Source organism: Protopterus annectens, chromosome 1.part2, assembly GCF_019279795.1.
Source record: "Protopterus annectens isolate FY-2018-M chromosome 1.part2, PAN1.0, whole genome shotgun sequence".
Taxonomy (NCBI): domain Eukaryota; kingdom Metazoa; phylum Chordata; order Ceratodontiformes; family Protopteridae; genus Protopterus; species Protopterus annectens.
Genome location: NC_056727.1, coordinates 1,218,166,443 through 1,218,193,314, shown reverse-complemented (window position 1 = coordinate 1,218,193,314; position 26,872 = coordinate 1,218,166,443). Strand labels below are relative to the sequence as shown.

The 26,872-nt window shown below is 40.0% G+C and overlaps 1 protein-coding gene across 1 annotated transcript in view; it reads right to left on the bottom strand.

Annotated features, from left to right (window-relative positions):
- The window catches only part of SYF2 (SYF2 pre-mRNA splicing factor), a 669,776-nt gene that overhangs the window by 449,780 nt on the left and 193,124 nt on the right, over positions 1 to 26,872 (bottom strand). The gene's annotated exons all lie outside the window — the stretch shown is intronic.

Sequence of the window (26,872 nt, the reverse complement as noted above, 5' to 3'; positions counted from 1 at the left end):
TCCGTTTTTCTTCACAAAAGTATGACTGCAAAGCCCAAGGAACTACTGCACATGCAATGAATACATTTAAATAAACTGGTTCACAGGAAGGAACTTTTAATCTAATGAAAGTATGATTCTGTCAGCCAAAAAAAGCTTTCACTCTCTTTTAAACTTGCATTTCCCTTTAGTAAGGACTATTTTGGAGAGGAACTGGTCCATTCTTTATATGAATAGACAACTACATAAATTTATCCTGAATTGCCAGCATATTCTTTAAAGAGAGGTGACAATTTGCAACTTTGGTATAAAGATAAACCAAAAAGTGTCGAGGTTGTGAAAACGTCAAGGAAAGGGGCACATTAATGTCTGAAATGTTTCTGTTCGTACATTTTGACACAAATTGAATCTGAGCATCCTATAATAAAAAGGATGTTTTATTTTTAGTGTTTTCCTGACAGTCAAACAATGGGTATATAGTTTATTTGGCTACATGTACAAAATATTAATCATTCTATGTAGGAAAATCTACTAGGTAACTTAAAGACAGAATAAATGAATAGCTATCTGACATATGATGCTGCTCTATGTAAAATGCTTTGTCAGAGCACTTTAGTAAAATTACTGCAGTCATCAGTTTAGTTTTAGTAAGTTTAAGCATATATATATATATATATATATATATATATATATATATATATACATACATATATATATATATATATATATATATATATATATATATATACACACACAATAACCTTTGAGGTGGAGATTTTAATACGTATCTTGAATTACATTAATATGTTTGGATAACTACACTTGGGGCCGATGAGGCTCCAGATTTGAATACGTCATGTAGCTTGAACCCTATTTTAAAGGAAGGTAGATTGTAACTGGTTATTGTGGTCACGTGATTAGTATTTAAATGTTGCTCGTTTGAATGAAATTGAATATTGCAAAGCAACTGTGTGCGAAAGCTTTACCTTTGCGTTACAATTTTGAAATTAAATATTCCATATATCCTTGTTGCCTGTGCCTGTTTTTTATTTATTTATTTTTTTGTGACTTTATTGAATGCCAAGTCTCACATAATTTGTCAGCTCCAATAGTGCAGACAAATGGAGCTTTGAGCACAACCTAGGATAGTTTGGTTCAATTAATGGCCCTATTCTCTTGGGATTTTGGAGTAGGGCAAAAAACAAACAAACTAAAAAAAAAAATATTATTTGGCAGTAGAATGACTCGGCATTAAGATGCCTTGATTTTCTCTTTGGCCTGAATCAGATTAGGTCTGGAAGAACAACTGGCTTCAGCAACTCATAGATTGAGGAGAGGCAGCAGCAGCAGTTGATGGTCACATGAAGGGGAAGGAGCAAAAGAAAAAAAAGTTCCACAGCATTTATCATGTAGCATTTTTTAAATACCCCCTCCCTGCAGGACTGAGTCTGATGGCTCCTCTACTTGCATGCAATCAGTCCATTTGTTTTGTGGCAGTGGGAGTTGGGAATCCCTGGGAGAGAGCTCTGTGTTCCATAAATTCCTGCCCAGTAATCCCCAATGAGTGAAACAGCTCCACAGAGAGAGTTGGGTGCTAGAAATCATGTCAACTTGCTGGTTCCACGGGGCTAGTCTACTTCTCTCCTGGTGGAGCACCATGGACATGTGGGCTCACTAGGTCCAAATACCTTGGGGTGAACAACTCAGTGTTCCTATGCGGTGAGTTAGAGTCACCTCTCACGATGAGCAAGTCAGCAACAGATTCTAACTCCTATCTTCCCTCACCAGCTCCAACAGACACATGAATTACTATTTGAACTACAGTCAGCTAGGATGTAATCAGGGCTACATTCTTCTATGTCATGGAGCTCTACTATATAGCAGTACTGTAACATTTTAAATAACTGGGTAGATGCTACCAATAACTTATTAACAAAGTAATATCAATTAGCCAGCTCTGACAGGTGGCCCCAACTACAGCTCAAGTGACCAGAGAGAAGAATTATCTACTCAGGTACCAGATGAAGCTAGCCAGGGCAGATGGTAGTGAGTGACCGCTACCGATTCACCCATCCTGGGAAAGAGGGACGCAGCTCTGACTTGCCACTTAGATGACAGCTAGCAAAAGTACTAGGTACTGCACCTTTTGAGTATGAGCCTATGAATATACACTGCCATTGTGTATACACATGTAGCCTAGTATGCTTGTGGAGGCACAATCCATGCAGCAGGCAGTATGCAGTGGTGCTCGGAGTGTTGCCATGAATGAGGGAAAGGTCATACCAGCATCCATCCTGTTCACAACAGTCATAGTATTTTTGTGGGATTTTTCAAGCAATCACAAAAAAATGATCAAATATTTTTTTGGGAATGAGAAAGCTAGCACTGTCCTACTTAAGAATTACCAGCAAAAATCTATCAGATACTTTCGATGCATCCATACTAAACAATAACCAATTTTTTTTAATTCTAATTTCCTCTGAATCATTATTGGTCTATTAATATCAAATGTTTGTCTCCATTCCACAAAATACCCTGATCTATGTCTGTTTTGTAACAATTTTGCCATTCTCTTAACTAATGTAGACATAAACAATTTGCAATTATAATTTAGAAATATAAACTGGTCTTTATAAGGCAGAGTCTGCCGGATTAATTTATTTGAATTGAGTTAGGTAGTAACTTAAATCTGTTTACCAGGGTAGTGCACTGATCAGATATGACCATTTACAGGCAGAGCGCAGGTAAAATACACTACACTACACAGAATTCATAGTAGGCAATGACAACAAACATAGTAATAGTGGAAATTTGGAAACTGACATTGGTATTAAGATTCGTGAAAACAATCACAGATGTTTTAACCAAACAGATATATAAAAATTCACATCAGTAATGCCAGAGCAATTAAAATGTTTGAACAAGCGATGTATTATCTGGTAAATGGAAACTGAATTATTTTAAATTTTCTGTATAGCACTGTGGCCTCATGAATTAATAAGGACTGGTGTGGTATTTTTCTTTCAGTGTGCGTTTTATCCTTGTGCGATGTAAGCTAGACACTAGAAATAGTATTAGGGGATTAATTTATGCATTTGCTAGGGACAATAGTGTGATTCCTGGAAGTTTTGTAAGATGCCTAAAACTGTTAATGGTGGATTTAGATCTTCTGGACAGCAACTGAAGTATAGGTTTTGTTAGGTACTTTGCAGATAATCCACATACCATCATCACATCTGAATTGCTAGAGATAAATCTGTGTCAGTGTGAGACTGGCGCTTAACATTTAAAGCTGGTAAAGCTGATTCAAGCAGCTTATTGCCATAGTCAGTAAACATGGATATTGCTTCACTGAAAAAAAAAAATGAAAATTTGTAGTTTGTGGTGATGGCAGTTATACCCTTTTTCTGTTGCACATATGAACGTTTCTGCAACTACTAACTCTGGTGCATATATCTACTTTATACTTACATACCTCAGCAGGCCTGTTGGAATCTAAAATTGGGAGCATTGATTGTGTCGTCTCCCCATTCTCAATCAAATTACCTTTACTCCATGTAGTATTGTTAAAAAAAAGTCTAAATAAGCTATGGGGTTGTAATTTGCTGCAGGACAACTGAAGTTTAAAAGCTTGTGTATTAAGGCTACACTTGGCTAACTGACCTTAGAGTGGAATTGCCCTTAAATTGTGTAAGCGTGTTGGGGACAGTTGAGGGGTCACAACAGCTGCCAATTGACGAACTCTGATAATAAATAAACAGTGAGAATTTAGGGTCATACAGCAATACTGCAAAGAAATGTATATGATACTGTGTGTACAATAGTACAGAGATGCTTTACTTGTGCTGCCGTTGCCCTGCTTTGACAATACTATCAACATTGCAATCTTCATACGTGATGCGGGTATTTCCCCCACCTTTCAAAACATTATTAAAAAATGCCTTCCAAATCTTCAACAGGCTCCTTCCTGCCAACTTATAAATTTGTATGGGAATTCCATCCATTCCCGAAGACTTAGTGGTTGCTTGGTTACACATCACATTTTGTATTTACCCTTTACCTGTTGTGACTGTTACTTACTGAGCTTGCACTTCACCAAGCTTTGGAATAGCTAATGATTTCAAAAAGCTTACAAATATCTCTCTTTCACCACTCATTTGAGCTATAAAGATTTTCACAACATTGCTGAAAATAAAGTCTCCATAAGGGCCTGCAATTCAGACACCCTTCTTGCAGAGGTAATGGCTAACAAAAAGCAGTCTTCCATGACAAATATTTCAATTCAGCAGTAGCTGCAGGCTCAAAAGGTTGTAGAGTGAGTTTCTCCAACACAAAATTGAGGTCCCAAGCAGGAGTAGGAGCTCTACGTGGGGGTCTTATATTCTTTGCCCCTCTAAGAAATTGCTTGAACAAAGGATGAGAAAACAATGGTGGGTCACAATCATAGTGAGCTGAAATTGCTGCAGCATGAATCTTAATGGAAGAGAAAGACAAACCTTTGTCCAATAACTCAGTAAGATATTGAAGAGCCACACTCAAATTTGGCTCAGAAACATCCAAATCCTTTGCTGTACACCAAAATAAAAATCTCTTCCATTTTCCTGCGTACACTTTCCTTGTACTAGGCCTTCTGGCTTCCATAATCACATTCAAAACTTGTTGAGGAAGCTGAGACCTGCTATGGTTCAAAACAGAATATGCCAGGCTGTTAGATGAAGAGAGTGAAGCTTGACATTGAGTAGATGCCCGTCCTTCTGAGACCATAGGTGTGGAATCAAAGGTAAGGGCCATGGAGGCTTCCTTACCAGACTCCTCAGCAATGGGTACCAGTGCTGCCGAGGCCAATCTGGAGCTATCAAAATCATCCTTGGCTTGTCTTGTCTGACCTTTAGGAGTACCTTCGGAAGGAGAGGCAGAGGTGGAAAGGCATACACATGAAGATTTTTCCAACTGAAAGAAAGAGCATCCACTTTCCAGGCTGTGTGATGAAACCTTTTCGTGCAAAACTTTGGCAGCTGGTGGTTTAGTGGAGAAGCGAACAGATCTATGTCTGGAGTTCCCCAGGACACTGTCAATGTCTGAAATACATGAAGATCCAGTTTCCACTCGTGGGGATCCATGATTTGCCTGCTCAATACATCTGCTAAGGAGTTCTGTGCTCCTGGCAGAAACCTTGCTTGAAGATTCAGTTGCAAGCTTAGCAGTCTCCCACAAAATCATTGCTTGCCTGCATAGAGGATAAGAATGTGTTCCCCTTGTTTGTTGATGTACCACATGACAGTTGTGTTGTCTGTTAGAATCAACACCTGCCCGGAAGAAGTAAATCCTTGAAAGCCAGTAATGCAAACTGGACTGCTAACATCTCCTTCATGTTGATATGTAGATGCTGCAGTCTGGCAGGCCACTTGTCTTGTATCCACTTTCCATTCAGATGAGCTCCCCAAGCTGTGTCTGAGGCATCTGTCGTTAGAATCTGACTCGCCTCTGGCGGGTCACAGAGAGTCCCTTGTTTAGGTGACATTCCTGAGCCCACCACAAAAATTCCTTTTGAATGCAAGGTATTATTTGAATGACAGTGTCCAAATCTTGGCAGTGCTGTGTCCATACATTTTGAGATACCATTGTAGCTTCCTCATATGCAGTTTGGCATTGGGAAGTACCAGAATACAAGATGCCATGAACCCTAAGGCTTGAAGGACTGTCCTTGCAGTCAGCCGGGACTGATGAGATAGTTGATGGAAGTAAAGAGAAAGATTCTTTTGTTTGTCCGGGGTTAAAAGGCCATCTGGGTTGCTGTATTCAGTCTCACACCCAGAAAGCACATGTCTTGAGAGGGTACTAGACTGGACTTTATTTCGTTCACAGAATACCCTAGGCATCTTAGCACTGCTATCACATATTCCAAATGCTAGAAAAGGTCTTCCTTTTCTTGAGCCAGAATCAGGCAGTCGTCCAAGTAAGGATAGATTTGTATTCCTTTTAGCCTGAAGTAAGCTATCACTGGAGCCAGAACTTTTGTGAATACTCTGGGCAGTAGATAAGCCAAAGGGCAATGCAGAGAACTGATAATGGGAATTCCCAGCTCGAAAACGCAGATACTTCCTGCAACTTAGTCTGATAGGCACATGAAGGTAAGCCTCCTTGAGATCTAAAGTTACCATCCAGTGATCTTTTCCCAGCAGAGGTAAAAGCTGTTGTAACGTCAACATTTTGAACTTGGGAATGTCCAGATAAGTGTTGAGGATAGATAAATCCAAAATTGGTCTCCACGTGTTCCCCTTTTTTGGTACTAGGAACAGGCGAGAATAAAATCCTAGGCCTCTTTCTGGCACAGGAACCGGCTGAATGGCCCCTACTTGGAGTAACAGAGAAATTTGCTTGTGAGCCTCTTTTCTTTGTAGAGGAGGAATGTCTGGCATGCCTTTGAAAGGAGGCAAGGTATGGAAATAAAACCTGTAACCGTGGTGAATGATATCCAAAACCCATCTGTCTTGGGTAATTAAACTCCAGTTTTCTTTGAAAAGTGCCAACCTTCCTCCCAAGGGTGCTGCCAGACGAGGAGATTCTGGCAGCTGAAAAGGCAGGTCATTGGGTCTGTTTACGAAAGGACTGACCCCTGCCCTCACCAGAAGACTGAGCAGGAGAACTCCCTGTTCTAAGCCTAAAAGAACCTTGAGCTCTGCCCCTACCACGTCTAGACCTACCCCTAGACTGGGAATCATAAGCAGGATATGTCCACCCCTTGGTAGGCCAATTTCTACTAAACTTCGGAGGCTGAACCTGCAAAAAAATCCTTAACAGTCTGCATAGACTTAGCCTTGTCTTCCATTTTCTTTAGAACTGCTTCCACAGGCGAACCAAACAACACATCAGATTGTAAAGGAGCATCTAAAATCCTTGTCTTCACATGCTCAGCTAAATTCTGATCCCTCAGCCAGGCGTGCCTGCGAAGAACGGAACCAGTGGCAGCCACCCTCGAAGAGGCCTGCACAGCATCAAAACCACATTGCAAAGAATGCTTACCCACCTGTTCAGAAACATGAACTAAATCCTGCAACTCTTTACACTCAATACCTTCCTCCAAAGCATCTACCTTAGACTTTAATTGTGAAAGGAGATAATTTTGGTATTTCAACATGTGAAACTGGCAATTCAAAGCTCTCATGGCCAAAGTGGAAGAAGTATACACTTTCTTTCCCCATCTATCCAAAGCCCTTGCCTCTTTATCCGGAGGAACAGGATTTTTAACAACAGAAGCCTTAACACCTTTAGGCCCCTGTGAAACAGTTTCTGGGTCTGCCCTAGGACTCTTAAAAAGATACTTATGAGCTTCAGGCACCCTATAATATCTATCCGGTTTAACTGGAGCAGGAGGCAAAGAATCAGGGTTCAGAGAAGCCTCTGCAAAACATCCTCCACCACATCTAGAACAGGAGGTATAGCTAAAGGCCTATGCTGGGGTAGAAACAAAATTCCCTAAGCCTTTTCCTGGAATCAGAGAAATCCTGACCTTCCCATTTAAAATGCTCCCTCATGGAATGAAGAGTCTCTGAAAATGAAAAATCCTCAGGAGGAGAAGCAGAAGGAGTAGAATCATCTACATCAGAATCAGAGTAAGGGGAATACTCCTGCAAGTCTTCAGTCAAGACTCAGAAGCATCCGAACACTGCTCAAAACTCCCAAGCTCAGGTTCCACCCTAGGCCTCTTATCAGGAGGGGGCATAGAACCTCTAATCATTGTAATCAAATCTTCTGCCATCTTAAGCATATGCTTCTTAGGTACAGACCCTGAAGAACTAGGGGTAACACCTGAAACAAAACCTGGCCTGCCCCTGGGAGAAGCCTTGGAAACAGCAGGGGAGGGCCTAACCACCTTAGGAAGGGAGGGAAGAACAGCTACCTGAGAAGCCCCTTCCGCCTGGCCTACCTCCTGAGAGGTCACATCTTGCAGTAATAAAGTCTCCCTGGGATTCCAAAGAAATTTCTGGCTGAACCCCTGGCTCCACCGAGCCCTCTAAAGAACCGACGTCCGGTACGGACGGTTCTTCCAGCCTAGGCTTTGCTGTTTTGTCCTTGCGCTTTTTTGATGAAGCGGGCGTCGGAGCATCCGACGGCATTTTATAATTACACCGCTTCCCAAAAACTAACCTGGCACAATCTAATCTTCTCTTTATAGTGCGTTTGTTAAATCTAGCACAAGAGCGACAGCCAACAACGTCGTGCTCAGGCCCTAAGCAAGGTATACACAAGGTATGGTAATCCCTATGAGGTATCTGTTTCCCACAAGAAATACAGTTATTCACTTTTTCTGACATCCGGTAAAATACTGAGGCAAGAAAAAAACAAAATATTCCCCAACGGGGTACTTAGCCAACTTGGATTCGGTCTGAAACTCCGAGTTCGGAAAATCTCAGAACGCCAACCTGCACTTGCAAAACTGCTTCTGCATCGGACCATGCGGCAAAAAAGACTGAGGAAATGACGTGGGTCATGCGCATTTGTACCCTGACGTCCTGACGTCAGACTAATGCGCCTTGACCGACGTCAGCCTTATACTTTGGTATTCGGGCCGACTGGGACAGCGGACTACCCCAAGTGTCAGGACTGCAGCAATGTGAGATGAAGAACATCTGTTAATGGTGGATTTAGATCTTCTGGACAGCAACTGAAGTATAGGTTTTGTTAGGTACTTTGCAGATAATCCACATACCATCATCACATCTGAATTGCTAGAGATAAATCTGTGTCAGTGTGAGACTGGCGCTTAACATTTAAAGCTGGTAAAGCTGATTCAAGCAGCTTACTGCCATAGTCAGTAAACATGGATATTGCTTCACTGTAAAAAAAAAAATTAAAATTTGTAGTTTGTGGTGATGGCAGTTGTACCCTTTTTCTGTTGCACATATGAACATTTCTGCAACTATTAACTCTGGTGCATATATCTACTTTATACTTACATACCTCAGCAGGCCTGTTGGAATCTAAAATTGGGAGCATTGATTGTGTCGTCTCCCCATTCTCAATCAAATTACCTTTACTCCATGTAGTATTGTTAAAAAAAAGTCTAAATAAGCTATGGGGTTGTAATTTGCTGCAGGACAACTGAAGTTTAAAAGCTTGTGTATTAAGGCTACACTTGGCTAACTGACCTTAGAGTGGAATTGCCCTTAAATTGTGTAAGCATGTTGGGGACAGTTGAGGGGTCACAACAGCTGCCAATTGACGAACTCTGATAATAAATAAACAGTGAGAATTTAGGGTCATACAGCAATACTGCAAAGAAATGTATATGATACTGTGTGTACAATAGTACAGAGATGCTTTACTTGTGCTGCCGTTGCCCTGCTTTGACAATACTATCAACATTGCAATCTTCATACGTGATGCGGGTATTTCCCCCAACTTTCAAAACATTATTAAAAAATGCCTTCCAAATCTTCAACAGGCTCCTTCCTGCCAACTTATAAATTTGTATGGGAATTCCATCCATTCCCGAAGACTTAGTGGTTGCTTGGTTACACATCACATTTTGTATTTACCCTTTACCTGTTGTGACTGTTACTTACTGAGCTTGCACTTCACCAAGCTTTGGAATAGCTAATGATTTCAAAAAAGCTTACAAATATCTCTCTTTCACCACTCATTTGAGCTATAAAGATTTTCACAACATTGCTGAACTATCTCAATTATCTGTTCAGGATTCCTAAATAATCTTCTTGTCAAAGGGTCCCAAATTTTGTCATAACTCTTTCCACTTATTTCTCAATTCTTTGTGCTAAAAATTTTTAAAAAATGTTTAACTGAAAATTTTCTAAGCTCATGTATAACTTCCATATACTCTCTTATTTTGCTCTTAGCACCCTACAATAGCTCCTCCTCTTCTTTATCTGTAAACTTCTCCTTCCTCTGTAAAATTTTAAATTTTGCCAGACCTTCTAAATAGTTTCTGTTATTTTTCTCATTAATTCCACTACACTTTTAAAATACATCTTCAATTTACTCCAAACCCCACCCAGTCCCTCTGGAACAATTTTTATCTACCATAATAATGCCTGAATTGTATGTATTGCACATTCCTTAAAAATTCCTCTCTTTTAAATAAATATGGGGAAACATCAATGCCTTTCTTTTATTTGATTGTTTTATATCTTTACCTCAGCTCTTATATGTGCATGGCCAGATATCATTACTGGACGGATATCAATACGGTCAACCATATGTGCATGCTTCCTTTGATATAGTTATTACATCTTGGAGAATAAAATGTAAATTCCCTTTGAACTGCTGCTCCTGAAATAACATCCTCCATATCAAACACCTTCATATACTTTAAAAATCTACCTTCTCTAGTTATACAATAGGAAGAAGGCTGAATTTTGCTGATATATACAACTACCCAAAACTACAAACATTGGGCAGGTGCCCAAAAACAGAGTTTAGGCAGCTACATTTCAAGCATAAAACAGGCTCCTACAAACCTCAGGGCTGGTTCTTGCAGACCCTATGTTTTTCAACCTTCCTGCATGGCCGTCAGATGGATCTGATTCTTTGACAGTAATGTATAACATTATTTTGTATTCTGTTATTTATCACCATTTTAATATACTAATAATTACAGGTAACCATACTTCTTTTCCTACATACTCCTTCCTCCAATGTATACTTTGTCTAATGCAAGTTATGATACAGTACAGTTGTGTACACTTACCAAAAATGTAGGTTTTGGAGGGTCTTTACTATTGCAGTAATACCTTCTTGGGATTTTCTCCTGCTGAAGCCCTTGACTGGCCTGAATACCAGAGATTTGTTCCTCTTCTCCTGGCCCGGTGGACACACTTTCCTCTCATGTCAGGACATCTGGGTTTAAGGTCATCATCTGGTGCCATTTTCTCAGGTCTTCCTTACTCTCATAGGACTTGAACCTACTTCTCCTAGACCAGGAGTAAAACCCATCCATATTGCCCCCAGCAAAGTTAAGGGAAAGAGACCTGAAGGGGGGACCAAAATGAGGACAGGACCTTAAGGAGAGGGACAGAAGGCTGCCTACCTCACCCCAGTTATGAAGATGGAAAGGATACTACAACAGTGAAGACACTCTGACATCTACATTTACGGTAAGTAGACACAACTGTACTATGCTCATCATGTTTCACTGCTTTAGTAATAAATTCAATAAAGGTGCTTAAAAAAAGCATCCCTTGTGACATAGGCAAACTCATATTTATATAAACATAATCAAAGCATATCAACAAGTTCACATTTGCAAACATTATAGGATATACAATATATGATAGATGTGAGTGTACATGCGAGTGAGTGTTATAGAAGAACAAATCGCAGCAGGGCTAGCTACATGGCAGTGTAAATCGTGGCGCTAGATAATTTTCACTATTAAAGTGATACCCTAATCCCATGTGCAAACAAGGGGAATGGGGTTGGTAATGGATGCATGAATGGATATGTCTAAGCAACATTACATAAATTATTCAACACCTGCCTTCTCTTACACATCATTACTCCTCCAAAACATTTTTCTGCATGTATTGTTCTCTCAATTTCCATTTTTTCTATGCAGTTTACTCCTACCCTTTTCTAAAGATCCAGCTTCCTGCTCTTTTTATCTCTATTAGAATATTCGCTACTTCAAGTAGAGTTGGTTTAGATTTTCATTTCCTTTTTCTAGTAATTGCTTTTTTGCAGCAACCAGAATAAAACTGATCAAGGCCTTTTTGTGTCTAAGCAATTCAGATCCTGTATCCCAGCTAAAAAAACAAAATCCTTAGTTATTTATACTCATTTGCTCACCCAGTATTCCTGGCAGAATATTCTGTATGGAATTTTTAAAGTCTGGCAACTCATAATGCTCCCAAAACATGTGTTTCCAGTTACCTTTTTCTTTCCCATCACATCTATAACATTTGCCATATACCTGAAGAAAAATTGTTTGGAGTCTGCTTGGGGTACAAAAATATCTATGCAAACACTTTCAGGCAAAAATCCTAAATATTCTAGACTTTGTTGCATATCTGGGAGCCATACATATGCCCTCCCATTGTTTCTTTGTGAACTGCGTATTTAATCTCTCCCCCAATTTTTTCTGACCTTTTCTGATTGATTCCTATAGTTATTGTGCAATATTTTATATGCTTTATTAATCATCCCTTTTTTAACAGCAGCTTCTGTTTTAGATTCAATTAAAAACTCAACCAGTGCAGGTCTTTCATTTAAGAGCTCCCTATCCATTTTTCTTTGTCTATATTCTGATACCAATCTAATAGGAAGGCAATCTCTAGCCTGCAATCCAAATGTCTTCTTGGCTTCTTCCCATTCTATTACCTTTCCTTCTCTAATTATTTGTTCCCAATATCATGATTCCTTTGCCAGCGTCCTCCAGTAAATTTGGGCCCCCTCTTCTTTACTCTCTGTACCATTAACTGCAGTCATCTCTACTGGCAGAGTCTCCTTTCTCCATTCCCATGTTGGCTAACTTCTTAGTATACTTTCTACTACTTTATCAATATTTTGCACGACTGATGTACTTCTCCTTAAGATTCTGCATCCAAAATCCCATTCTTTCCTTATTTCTTGAACAACTTCCCTCCATCATCATCATCCCTTTCCACTCTGAAATGTAGCTTTCTACTTGCATTATATAAAACAGACTTAACTGTGTAGTTTTGAAATATCCCTTCAAATCAGGTAATCCTAAACATCCCTGTTCTGTTGGGAGGCTCAACTTATCCCTCTTGACTCTTGCCCTCTTCCCCTCACAAATAAAATCCTTCAACTCTTTATTAACTACTGCCCACACCTTCTCCACTGGTTGATAGAAATATGCCTGACCTGTGTATAAAACTAAAGGGACTAAAAACATTTTACTGCTTCTATCTTGCTATCCATATCCATAGACAAGAGCTTCCAGTTTCTCTGTTTTTGTATCATCTTTTTTTAATCTCTGACCACATATCCTTAACTGCCATAACAGAATCCCTTTTAATCTATACTCTTAAATGCTTCATTTTATGATGTCCCCATAAATATGGGAATTGCTAGACCAATTAGTGTGTGGGTACATAGTTTATAGATATAGCCTTTGTTTTATTTTCATTAATTTTATATCTTGAAAAAACCCGGAACTGTCTCAGAATATTCCACAACACTGAGATGTTCTTTTCTGGTTCCAACAGACACAAAATAATATCTACATATAATGCCACATTTTCTTGCCCACCACACCAATTATATGCTTGAATTTCCAAGTCCCTTATTTTCTTTGCCAGTGATTCTAAATGTAGCACAAAGGGGAAAGAGGGCACCCCTGCCTGGTTTCTCTGTTTAGACAAAACTTATCAGAGAGGAACCCTCCCACTTATAAACATTGTTGCAGAAAATGCAAATGCTTCCACTGCCCTACTCCTAAATTCCCAGCTTACTCTGTTGAATGCTTTCTCTGCATCAAGACCTACCAATAACAGCAGTATTTTCTTACATTTTGCTTCCCACTAGATCATAATTGTTCTACTAATGTTGTCAAATGTTTGCCTCCCCTCCACAAAATCACACCGTTACATATCTATCAATGTTGGCATCACCTTTGCCATTCTTTAGTTGTTACAGATGTAAACACTTTATAATTGTGGTTTAGAATGGAGATGGGCCTATATGAAGCTGGATCAGATGGGTCTTTATTGTCTTTAGATATTACAGCCATCACGGCTTTTTTTTCCAGGATGTTGGTGCCTCCTCTCCTTTATTAAAGGAAACCTTCCAGGTTTTTATCACTTTCTTCCTTCCTAACTTCCATCGGAATACCATCTGTTCCCAGAGACTTTCCTGTAGATTGGTTATACATCATCATTTTTATCACATCTCCTCCTATTAACTGTTAGTTGTTGATCATCTTCTTGATCATCACCTACCTAGATCTAACATTGCCATGTTTAAGTCTTCCATAAATACTTCCATTTGTGCTTTTTCTCTCTTTCCTCACTTCTCTGCTTTACACAAATTTTCACAAAATTTAAGAAATCTCTATTACTTACACAGGATCTCTGGTTATTTTTCTTGTTATAGGCTCCCTGAGTTTAGCAACAACCCTTTCTACTTATGTTGCCTAAGTCATTCCAAAAGTTTTTGTGCTCTGGAGTTATCAAAAAACAGTTGCTTAACAGCAATCTTTCTAGACTCATGCATATTCTCCAGGTGATCTATTTTCTCTCTAGCACTCGGTAATTGCAACTCCTCTTGTTCTGTGAGATTCCCCTTATTTTTTAATGTTTTACCCTTTGTCAGACCTTCTAAATAATTCTTATTACTTCTTAACCAGATCTCTTTTTCTTTTATTTCCACCCTTTTTAAACTCCATTTTCATTTTATTCCACTCACTAAATAAAACTTCTTGAGTACTTTCCATCTCCCCTAAAAACTTCCACATAACTTTTACTACCCATTCCTTAAATTCCTCTGTTTTTAAGAGATAGGTGGGGAAGCACTAGTTCCACATCTTTACTTCATTACCCTTCATTTTTATTTTAGTAATTATTGGTGCATGATCTAAAATAGTTATTGGATGTGTATTAAAGTTCTCAATTAAATGGACAAGTTCCTGTGAAATATAAATTTCTATCAAGTCTAGCCCAGTTATTGTACCTGTGGAATAATATGTAAAGTCTCTTAGAGTGCTTGCTACTGAATTTAAGTCTTTCATACCAAATATTTTCATAAATTTCTTCTGAAATATACACTCTTTTGTTATATTTTCTCTTCTACGCCCCCAGATGCATCCTCACTGTTGCAAATCAAATTCCAGCCACCCAACTACAAGTAATGTTCCTTGATGAAAGCTGATTATTGGTTTCATTTTTAAGCTCCAAAATAGCAGCTTTAAGTGGAATATATTTCCAAATGTGCCTCCTGTATCATTGCTATTAACCCTCTGCATTTCTTAATATAATTATTTCCTTTTTGCCTATACCTGCGAGACCATTAACATTTCAAGATAGTATGGGAAAAAAAACGCCATTATGGTGAGAAATTGTTATTCCCACCTATTATATATATATGGCAAATTTTTAAATGTATAATTCCAGCTTTTGTGATACATGCACCCATTAATGTTTGGCAGGTATTTTCTTATCATCAACATTGGAACTTATGTCACATTTTACAAGACTTTTTGTTTTAATAAAAAACTCTCTAATAGGAAACCAAATACACCCCAGAACACTAATTAACTTAATACAAGCACACATAACTATGTACACCTTCAAATAATGAAGTTTAACCTTCCCAATAGGAATATTTGTTCCAAATAAACAGCTAAAAGCTGCTAACACAGGCCCTAGTTAACCTGAAATTGAGGTTATCCATGCTAAGATGCATGCTATCGCCTGTGCTTCTACTTACTTCTAGTTGGGGTCTGCTTTTTTTTATATCGTTATTCCCCCTTCTCCAGATGTGAAAACTACTTACATACTCTCACAAATCATTAACTTTTAGCCATGAAGAGGCCAATGTTCTGTCTCTTATTGCCCTATTATCGGCTTGCCTCCATGGAAAAGTAAGACAAAAAAAGAAAAATGAAGTCCTCCATTGTGGCCTGAAAGAAAAGCCAATATATTTATTGCTAAAGGAAAATTTCTCATTATCTTCGGTGTTCTTATATTTGTTTCTATTTAAAATTTATTAGACTAAGCCAAGGGTCTTAATCCAGACATTTGCCTATGCAGAAATAAAAGAAAACATATCAGCTCTACATATATTATGACCTTACACTTTTTTCACATTTATTCACTAATTTCCATGATGCTGGTCTTCTTCCTCTTTATCTCCATCTCCCAAATTCAGATTCCAGTTCAATTCCATAATGCTCCAGATACTTCTGGTCAACACTTGTGCTCTGTCTCTCAAGCATTCGCCTTTGAAGTCTCTCCATTTGCTTTATTATCAGAAGAATGAGAAGTAGAGTCCCCTTTTCTTTGATGGCTCACTTTTTGCTGGACAAACGTTTGCACTTCCGCCTTAGCCTGTCCTGCATCAAAGAATGACTTTGGTCCTCCAGAAAAAAAGCATTCCGAAGACAGCTGGATACAGCAGCTTGAAAGTCACACCTGCTTCTCGACATTTCCTGATTACCGGAATTAATTTGCTTCTCTTCTGCCTGGTGTACTGTGAACATTCATTTTCCACAAACACTCTACTGTCTCCAGCTTTTAATACTTTGCATTTTTGTCACAGTTTTGTCAGGACTGACTCTTTCTGCTGGTAGGCTTGCATTTTTATTAATAAAGTTTTTGGTTGCTTTCTCATGGCTATATTTGCAGCATACACACAGTGTGCCCTTTCAATTGACAGTTCCTGGTGTGGAATACCAGTCCAGTTGCTTATTTGTGCCTTCAATAAAATTAATGCAGTCTGTTCCTTCTAGTTTCTCTGTTAGAGCAGAAAATCTCATATTTTCCCTACATGCTCTATCCTCTTAATTCTATCTCTTCTCAAGCAGTCTCCTATTCAGCCAGCCTTTTCTTCATGTTAACATTTGATTAAATAGCAGTTTTATCAGGTCATCTGAATATGTTAAAGCTTCTTCCATTTTTTCAGGCCTTATTATTTAAATCCATATACTCCTTCAGTTTTATATTTTACTCAGCTCTGAGCACATTTGACTTATTCTTTTCCCTCTAGATTACTAGAAGCTATTTATTGTACCAAAGCTGGAGTTTGAACTGTTTTTTTGCTGAACAGCTGCATGATTCTTCAGAGTCGGTGTTTTTTCCTCACCTTTTCTAACAGATTTTCTTTCAGGCTCTCTTAGTTTCTTCTTTGTAGGCATTAAAGCAGTGTAGCCAGGCAGTAACTGAATTTTACTCAAACTGACAGCATCTCTGGCTGCAGTTTTTCAGTTTCTGTTTTCACATGGCTGTTGCTCAGTATGTAGCCATCTTAGAAATCCCTGCAGTAATAACTTTTTGGAAGATTCCCAAAGCTACAGGCAGAACAAAACAGAAATGAAGCAGAGAACAGTGACCCCTGAAAACTGCAGAAGTGAACCCATCTCTGACTCTAGAGATAGAGGCCAAGTTGCAGTGCTAAGAAAAAGTGTGGACTGAGGACCAGGTGAGTGCTTTCATAATATCTTGTGTGGACATCCTCTGATAAAGGCAGCAGTCATAGCCGTGGCCCTTGTGGAATGTGTCCCAATATGCTCACGTACTACTAGGAAGGCTGTTTTTCCATAAGAGTTCTTATACAAATTGAGGTTCCAGGAGGTGCAGAGCCTTAAATGTATAATGCCATTGAGGAATGGTTTCATCATAGGTTGGGAAATGAAAGGGGGTTGCGTATGTAGGCAAGCAAAAATGGCAGAAGCATGGATTTAAATAGAGTTAGAGAGACCCTTTGCGAAAAGCTCTGCCAAACAGGTGAAAACCAAGGAAAAGTACAATTGTGCAAGTCCTATTTACCTCTAAAAGTAGATGTTCAAATTTCACACTGCCACAGTGACATTTGGTTTTTGTGCCTTGCACTAACCCACACTGGCAGTTTTCAAGAGCTCAGAATCCCCTCCTCTGACTTCCTGTAATAGGAAATCAGCTAAGCCCCTCCAATCAGGGGAAGTTTAATCCCTGTTACATAAAGTCAGTTATTCAGGCTTTTGGTGCTAAGTAGGATACAACCAAGAAGGATCAGAAGCAAGAATTGCCTGAAATCGACCAATCTGCAGCAAAAAAAAAAAAAACAAACAAAAACACCAATACAAATCAACAAAACAACAAGGCTGGATATCACTGAACTATACAGAAAATAAGGAGGATGGTGGGTTGGTGCTGCCACTGAGGCAGAGTGAAATTTGAACATCTACGGTTACAGGCAAGTAAGACTTGTGTAGTTGTACTATGTTCATCATTCATACTGCCTCAGTTTCATATGGGTAGATTCCCAAAGTTTATTCTACCTGGGAGGAGGAAGGATAAGGATACAGCAGCCCCACCTACAAAAAAAAAAAAGATCTTCGCAAAGCCTGCTCCAAATCTGAGAACAAATGTAGACTGTAGTGCTTTGTAAAGGTAATAATAGAGGACCAGGTTGTTGCTTCTAGAAGGCTTTTATAAACCATTCCTTTCCAATATGTCACTGAAGAGGATAAGGCTCTGGTGGAATGCGCCTTCAACTTGCCTGGAATAGATTCACCATGGCAGCATTAAAAAAATACAATAGCAGAGGACAACCAATGGGCAATTATTTGCTTAAAGACAGTTGACCCTTCTTATCCCCTGATATGAAATAAAAACAAGTTAGGTACTTACCATAATGTTCCATCTGTGTTGTCCATTTTCATTCTTTCTCAGCTAATAGGATTGGAGTCAATCCTTGGATCCGACTTGGCAGTTATACTAGCTCATGGCCTCTAAGAAACTCTCAAGCTCCTTCCCTACCCATAATGCACCACCCCTAACATCCCTCACATCTTGTTTGCAGCTTGACAGAAATACTACAAAAAAATTGCCATAACTGGAGTTCAACACAAAGGACATATGTGTCCTGAAGAGTCTCATTCCTCCAAATGTCAGTTAGTAAAAATGGAGGGGGGTGGTGGGCGGGAAGTTGAGGAAGAATGAAAATGGACAACACAGATGGAATGTTACGTTAAGCACATAACTTCTTTACTTGGTGCTGTCAATTTTCATTCATTCCTCAACTAATAGGACAGAGTCCCCAGCTACCTAAATTTCTGGGTGTACTCTAAGGAAGGCTATTCTTGAGTACAGTTGAGCCAAAAGCTGCCCTTCCCCTCGAGACCAGATCTAGTTTGTAATGAGTGATAAAGGTATGAAGATTTGATCAAGCTGCAGCCACACGTATATCGTCCATAGAGACTCTAGACTGGAAAACAGCAGAAGTTGCCATAGATCTGGTTGAATGTGCCTTTAATGGTTTTGGTAAGAGGAGATTGAATTTACTATAGATAAAGCAGATGCAATCTGTCTGCCATCTAGCTAACGTTACCTTTGTAACCGATTTACCCAATTTATTATGTGCCTTTTATTTATTTATTTTTACAGGCCTGTAAAATAAACTGTTGGATTTTTTATATTATTCGAGTACATTTCTACTATTCAAAAACGCGTTTTAATACTGGATAAGTTGCTGCCTTGTGGTTGTCTCTTGGTCATAACTTTTGGAACTTGCTGCATTTTAACATTATTTGGCCAGGAGGCATTTGCTCTGTTGAGTGCGGCTATATTTATTTGTTTTATGAGTGCAAATGTTGCTGACACAAACACACTTCGCAAATCTGTCCATTACCCTAGACTCTCTGTTAGGAGGATGGACAGTGGAACTCTGTTCCAGGAGTTCCTTTTTTGTAGCTGCCTCCATGACCATGGCATCTACTGGAACCCTTTTACACCAATATTCCCGGCCTACTGGAGGAGCCAGAATCCAGTCTGGTCTCTTGAGGACTGGCTCAATCATATCAGGTTCCTTCCACGCCCGTCTGGAAATCAAATCAATAAGTTTAACAGCAGGTGGAGTATCCCAAGTGGTAGATGGGCCAGTATCAAATGCTTCCAGGAATATGGATTCCTCAGGAGAAGGGTCTTAGGAAGACCAGCCACAATTCTGCTTAAGGATCTCAAGAATATCTCCAAATGACACGTCACTGGGTGGTGATTCTGAGGACCCCTTCTCCTTCATCAAAATCAGTATCCTCAGTGACAGACTCTTGAGGAGAGTCCAAGTGCCTCCTTTTGCACTTTCTCTTCCTAGGGACTTCAGTGGGGTATCAGAAGAGATTACAATACCCTGCTGGGTAAATTGTAAGCTTTAAGTTGGCAGCCCCTGTAGGGTACAATGTCGAAGATCAGACTGCAAAGTCATCTGAGAAGTAGAGGGTGGATCTGAGGACAGGGACTGGTTTTGCCATGCCAGACGAGAGAACACTCTCTTCACATCCTAAAAGGCAGACTGCTCCGAGCAGACGGAAGCCGTCACAGCTGAGAAAGCATGTTTCTGGCACATCACCTCCCTCCGCCCCAAGAGCAATCCACCCAAAGCAGAAGTGAGTGCAGAGCTGTCCAGTCCCAAAGTTCCAAGAGGAAGAGATGGCTCTGAAAACCTCAGAGTTGACCCCATCCATTCAGATCCAACCAGAAAGCTTCAACTCCGAGAGTCATCTGACTCGGAGCATGCCAGGATCAGTGCACTCAAGAGTAATAGTCTGATCCGAAGACAATGCTCTCTTCCGATATGAACCAGATGGACCCAGAATGCTCGAATCTGAGGACTCTAAAACCACAGGTTGGATTAGAGAAGGAGCTGTTATCAGTGGAGTGGTAGATGGATGGACTTCCTGACCCAAAGGGGTAGGAACCATGAGAACTCCCATCTGAATCTGCTCCGTGAAGAATTTCCTCATCATCCTCTCCACATCTGCTTCCATGAGACTCCTGGAGGATCGAAAAGATAACAGGGATGGTAATTTTGAGTGCCACTCTAAAAAGGGAGAGGGCACCCTGGAAAGAACTGGACCCAGACTTTGTGAATAGGTAGTCCTTTGCAAGGGCTTCAGATCTGAGGATGTAGGACCCAAAATATGTTTGGTCGGATCTGAGGGTGTAGGGTCTGAAATATGTCTGGTCGGATCCGATGATGGTCAGATCACAAGTAGCTTTAGATCCAGTTTTTCTTTCTTCTTGGTTCAGAAGTACAGACTGGAGAATCAGAGGGTTTAGACCTTTTTGAAGGGTCTTTAGATTTATGTTTTGCGGAATGAACCCCAGAAATGGCTTCAGAAAAGGAGGTTGGTAGCAAACCTTTTAAAATCAATTTCTTCCTCCTATCAGCAAGAGCTCGGGGGTTGAACCCACAACAGATAGTACAATCATGATTTAGATGATACAGGCCCATGCAATAAATACAAAGACAGTGGGCATCTTATGCCCACATTTCTTGCACTTCTTAAATCCTGTCAAACCTTGTTCAGACATTATTAAGAAGAAGTTATATGCAGAAGAACAGACAAGCAAAGTAAACTAGTAGTGAAAAGGGGATAGGCCTACCAACAATGGTAGGGAAAGTTAAACTTTAAAGTGTATAGAAAGGAAAGGAAGGAACAGCTTGAAAACAGAACTATTAAAAAGTAAAGTAGTAGATGAAATAAAGACTTCTGAGAAGAAAAACCCAAAAGAATTATTTATCTTCTACTGAAAACCACAAGAGTTGAAGGCAACCATGTCTAGATGCAAAAGTGGCAAATGAGATCCGGGGGATGTTAGGGGTGATGCGTTATGGTTAGGGAAGGAGCTTGAGAGTTTGTTGGAGGCCACAAGCTAGGATAATGGCCCATTAGTTTAGAAATTAGTGAAAATTAACATCAGATGCAGCTATTCAGCTTTCCTGAAGGACTTAGTTCTCTCAATGTAGTACCCGAGCTGTCTGCACACATTCAGAGTATGCAGAACCTTCTCTCCCTTGTTTTCAGGTTCCAGAAAGAAAAAAACTGAGATTGATGTCTAGATTCAGATTATATTCAGAAACAACTTTTAGCATGACAAAAGGATTAGTGCGTAAAACAACCCTGTCTTTCTACAAAATTAGACAAGGTTGGTCCACAAGATCCTGAGGGTCCCCTTCATATTACTGAAATGCCACTTACCCGCCTTCACATGATAGAGCCGAGAATACTGACAGGACACAACACTGACCACTCGGAACACCAATAAGTAACTAACGGTAAGTAACTCATTGGCCAACCCGACAAGCACACTACAATGGAAGCAAAGGAAACACACCAATGTGGGGGGCTGCACCCCCCTCAACTAAATATACCAATTCTGAGACTGCACTACTGTGGAGGTAAGGGGAAAAGGTCGACATGCTGGCCAAGCGCTTCCTTTCCGTTAGTTACCTGTCAGTGTTCCAAGTGGTTGGTTTTATATCCTGTCGGTGTTCTTGGCTCGATCATGTGAAAGTCTAGTAAGTGGCATTTCGGTAATATGAAGGGACCTGAGCCTGAAGCTCACAGACTTGCCTTGCAGATTTTCGTGCAATAAACAAAACAGTTTTCCAAGTGACAAACCTCAAATCAGCCTGAAAGGCAGGTTCAAAAGGAGATGAGGTCATTTATACAAAAACACAGTTGGGATCCCATGGAGGAAGAATTTGTTTTTGAGAGGGTCTCAAGTAAAATAGTCCTTTTATAAACTATTTGACTGCAGGAATCAAAAGGGGGTATCCAAGGTCAGAAAAGCTGAAATGGCCACAAGATGCACCTTGTTAGATGCACAAGATTAGCCATTGTTGAGTAACTCTCACAAATATTTTAAAACCAGAGGGATAAACAACATACCAGGTCCTTTGATATCGGTTAGACACAACTTAGAAAACCACCTTCACTTATAAACATAAGATTTTCTAGTTGCAGGTTTTCTTGTCTACTTCAGTCCTTGCTCTACATCCTCATGGAACAAGTGCCTAAAAGGTATCAAGATAGAATTATTCAGTGTGCCAGTAGCAATTGCTCTAATTTGGGGTGCACTAATCACCCCTAACACTGTGTGAGCAGATCCACAGTATTAGGAATTTTGTGCTAATTGCCCTTGGCCAATTCCATTACAAGGGAGAAAGTACAGTTGTGTCCCATTTACCATAATTGTATATATCTGAGTAGATCAGTGGTGTAGTACTAATCCTTGGGGCTTCCTGCCATGCAGAAACCCACAAATAGCTCAATTTCCAGAGTCTTACTACCATCCCCAGCTGATGGATGCTCAATGATTGATGTACAGATGTCAAGGCATACGAAGGGCAGCTGTTGGCACCATCTTCAGATCTTTCTAAGCCAAGAAAAGCCTGAGGACAGCATAATGTCCCCAGCATTCTGGTCTTGGTTATGAATGCAAAGGAGAAATAAATGCAAGTATAGTTGTGATGGGTCTATATTATACACACAAAACCTCTCATCAGTGAATACATATACATCGACACATAAAGAGCAATGTATAAAAATAGCGAAACACGTATTTACCAAAAATGAAAACACCGAACATGTACATTTAGCCAACAGCGCGATCCAGGCGTGCTATAATTAAGTAAAGAAAATTAAATAACAGTTTTGCAAGGGGGCAAGACCTCCTGTGCCCCCCACACCCCCCTACTTAAATAAGCCAACTCCGAGATTGCACTACAGTGGGGAAAAGGCTATATTTCCTTATCCCCATATGGCTATGCAAGACGTTACTGAGACTGTGTTTGGGCAACTATGATACCCTACAAAACAGTGTTGTTTTACTTTTCTTTAGCTATTTAAAGCACACTCGGATCGCGCTGTTGGCTAAATAAACATATTCAATGTTTCTATTTTCGCTAAATACGTGTTTCGCTACTTTAATACATCGCTCTTTATGTGCCGCTGTACATCTATTCGCTCTTCAGAGCTTATATGCTTTCAATATAGACCCGTTGTGATGAGTCAAAAGGATTACATGTAGAAGCAGCAACAAAGATGGCCCCTACATAGCTGAGGGATAGGAAGGTGGGAATATGTACTGCAACATTGATCTACATCTACAACTACGGTAAGTGGGACACAACTGTACTATGTTTTTTGTAGTCAATGTTGTAGTACTAATCCTTGGGAAGATTCCCAAAGCTACTTTGATGGTGGAAACATTTTTGTAGGTTTAGGAAATAATATTTTGTAGGATGTCAGAGCCGAACCCTGCCCTGGGCTCTGGGGACCTGTCCTAAGTTATAGTGCTTAGTAAAGGTGTGAACAGAATTCCAAATGGCTGCCTCAGGATGATTTAAGTGGGAACTCCTTTGAGGAAAGTAATGGCAGTTGCCCCATGTCTGGTGAAATTTGGTCTAATATGGCCAGGTAGAGGCTTTCCATGGTGTATGTTACAGAACCGGATGCAGTTTGCAATCCATTTACAGATGGTTTGCTTTGAGACAGGCTTGCCCAGTTTTCTCTCTGCGAAGGATACCAACAACTGTTCTGTCCTGTCCATAGTTTTTTCTGTTCAGGAAGTACCCTAATTGTCTGTGGACATCCAGTGAGTGAATGATTCTTTCTGCTTTGTTCTGTGGGTTTGGTTAGAAGATTGGCAGATGGATTGCTTGGTTAAGGCTGAGTTCTGAAAATACCTTTGGCATAAAAGATGGGTTTGTTCTGAGGGTAATATATAAGGAGGTGATGGTTCTTAATTATTTATTCTGGTAAAGTCCTACTTTTTATAGTGATGAAAGCACTCAGTTTTATTCTTACTGATTTTTATTTTTACTTTTATGTGACTTACTAAAAAATGCCATTTCAGCTGGAATTTTGTGGTATTTGACCCTGCATCAAACGTTCATTTTTTTTTTTTGGTTCTTTGTTCGGAAGGTTATCCTGTCCCTGTGGAAGACAGTGAAAGACTCTATACACATGCGCGCTTGCAGTTTAAAGACTCTTCTAGCTGAAGTGATGGCTATAAGAAGGCGGTCTTCCAGGTGAGCATCTTGAGAGGTGCAACAGTAGCTGGTTCTAAGGGTGGCAGGGTTAGTTTTGACAATACACAGTTTAAATCCCATGCTGAAATGGGGTCCTTTTTGGGATGTCTCAAGTGAATCACCTCTTTTAGAAATAATTTTATGCGAGGGAGAGAGAAGAGTGGTTGAGTAATCTGCAAGCAGACAGACAGCAGAAGCATGAACCTTTATGCTGGAATAAGAAAGGCCCTGTTCAAACAGGTGTGAAAGGTAAAGCAGTACCATATGAGCTTGGATAATATAGCAGCCATGACACCAAGTAGAAAATCTCTTTCATTTTGCCATGTATGTTTTTCTTGTGTAAGGCTTTCTTGCCTCCTTTAAAATACAAAGGACCTCTTTTTGAGAAGGCACTGAGGTGGGTGTCATGACCCAGTCTTCCAGACGGCTAGATTGAGGAAAGTCAGATTAGTAGATAGAGTAGAAGACAGATACACTAATTTAGCTGAGTAGGTCTACGTCATTTGGAAGCATACAAAACCTCCCCCCTTGCTGATGGTGAGGAGGAGACAGAAGCAATGATGTCTGGGTCAGAAGGGGGTTACCAGTCACATTGGGTCTGTTGGTCCTGATCTTTATAAGTACTTTCAAAATCAAGGGTAATAGGGCAAAGGCATACAGGAACTGTTGGGTCCACGCAAAGGAGGAAGGCATCTATTTTCCATGCTCCCTCCTGTTGTGTTCTGGAGCAGTCTCTCAGAAGTTTGTTTGTTGTGGAAAGACGCAAAAAGGTCTATAGAAGGGATCCCACACAGAGTGGTGAGATCCAGGAAGACTTCCCTTTTTCAACATCCATTTGTTTGGCTCTATTAAGTCCCTGTTCAGTGAGAATGGAAATGGAAAAGATATAGGGGGTAGTTTCTACTGTACATTGGGTTGGAGACGAGTAGAATTCTTTAGACAGTTTTAATTGGTTTGCCTTTTTTTTGTTTAGTTTCTCAAAGACTTGTTCAGCTGAACATCCAAACAGGAACTCTGTCTAGTGGAGAATCCAGTAACTCTGCTTTTACTTTTTCCTGACAATGGCCGAGTTCTTAGCCAAGCATGACTACAGACAACTTAACCTGTAGTAGCTGTTCTGCAAGCAGCATCTAAGGCATCATATCCACAATTCAAGGTGTGTCTGGCTACCTGGAGAGCTTCTCTAGCTACATCCTGCACCTGCTTTGTACAAGGTTCTATCTGACATGGAGTCAAGTTTTGGCATCATTGTATCCTAAAGTGATTCCAAGTATTTTATCTTATGGAACTGGCAATTTAAAGCTTTCATGGCTAGGGATGCAGAGGTATAAGACTTCTTGCCAAACCTATCTCGTAATATGCTCTGCTTGTGTTTAATGGATGCCTGGATAGCCCTTTGGGAACCCCTTTAAGTAGAGTCAATGGAGACCACAGAGGGATCAGCTTTAGGATTTTGTAGAGACGCTTGTATGAATTCCAGGGAAATTAGGGTTATTAACCTCTATACTGGTACAATTATGTCAGGTTGGAAGGAGAATGTTCACTTTAAAGAATCTTGTGAATGCTAACTGGCTCATCAATTTACCAACTTACCTTTCAATATATGTACATATGTAACGTGACGGATAACTGGCTTTATTGCTCTCATGAAGTCCTTTGGCAAGGTAGGACAAAAGCGCTAAAATTTGGTTCAATAAAACGTTTTGATTACAAGTCATATGGCTGTTTTTTATTACGCCTTAACCTCTTTTTTGCATATACTTAACCTCCTGCACAGTACATCTTTGGTTCTTAGCTTTTTGTTTAATTCTGCACTATCATCATTCCTTGGATTTTTGCAGAGATGCTTGTGCGAGTCAAGCACTCTGTAAAACCTGTCTGGTTTCCTAGGTGCAAGTGGGTAAGGAGTCAAGGTGTAGGACTACCCCCTCAAAAACATCATCTAGTACAATGTGTACTGGAGGAACAGCCAAAGATATACGAGAAGTTAAACTTAATAGTTCCCTGTAGTGTGTCTGTGCCTGGGAGAACTGCTTACTTTCCCAGTTAAAAGCTTCTTTCATTTTGTGTAATGTCTCTCTGAAGGAAAGGCCTTTGGGTGGGGAAGCTGAAGAGAGAGTATCACCCAAGTCTGAGTCTGAGTTAGGGTAGCTTTGGGGTTGTAAACAGCCCGAGTAAGAGAGCTGTTCCTCATCTTCAGAGGATGGAGAGAGTCTTACTCCTCTTGGGAGGTCACCACCCTTGCTTTTTAGTCATGGTCAGAGAAGCCTCAGAAGAAAGATGCGAGGGACCTCTGGGTGTAATGAAAGAAATGAATTACTGTGCTATCTTAACCAGATCCTGGACTTCAGTCTGAGACACGGGGGTCAAATAACCTAAGAGAACCGGATGGTGAAATCCA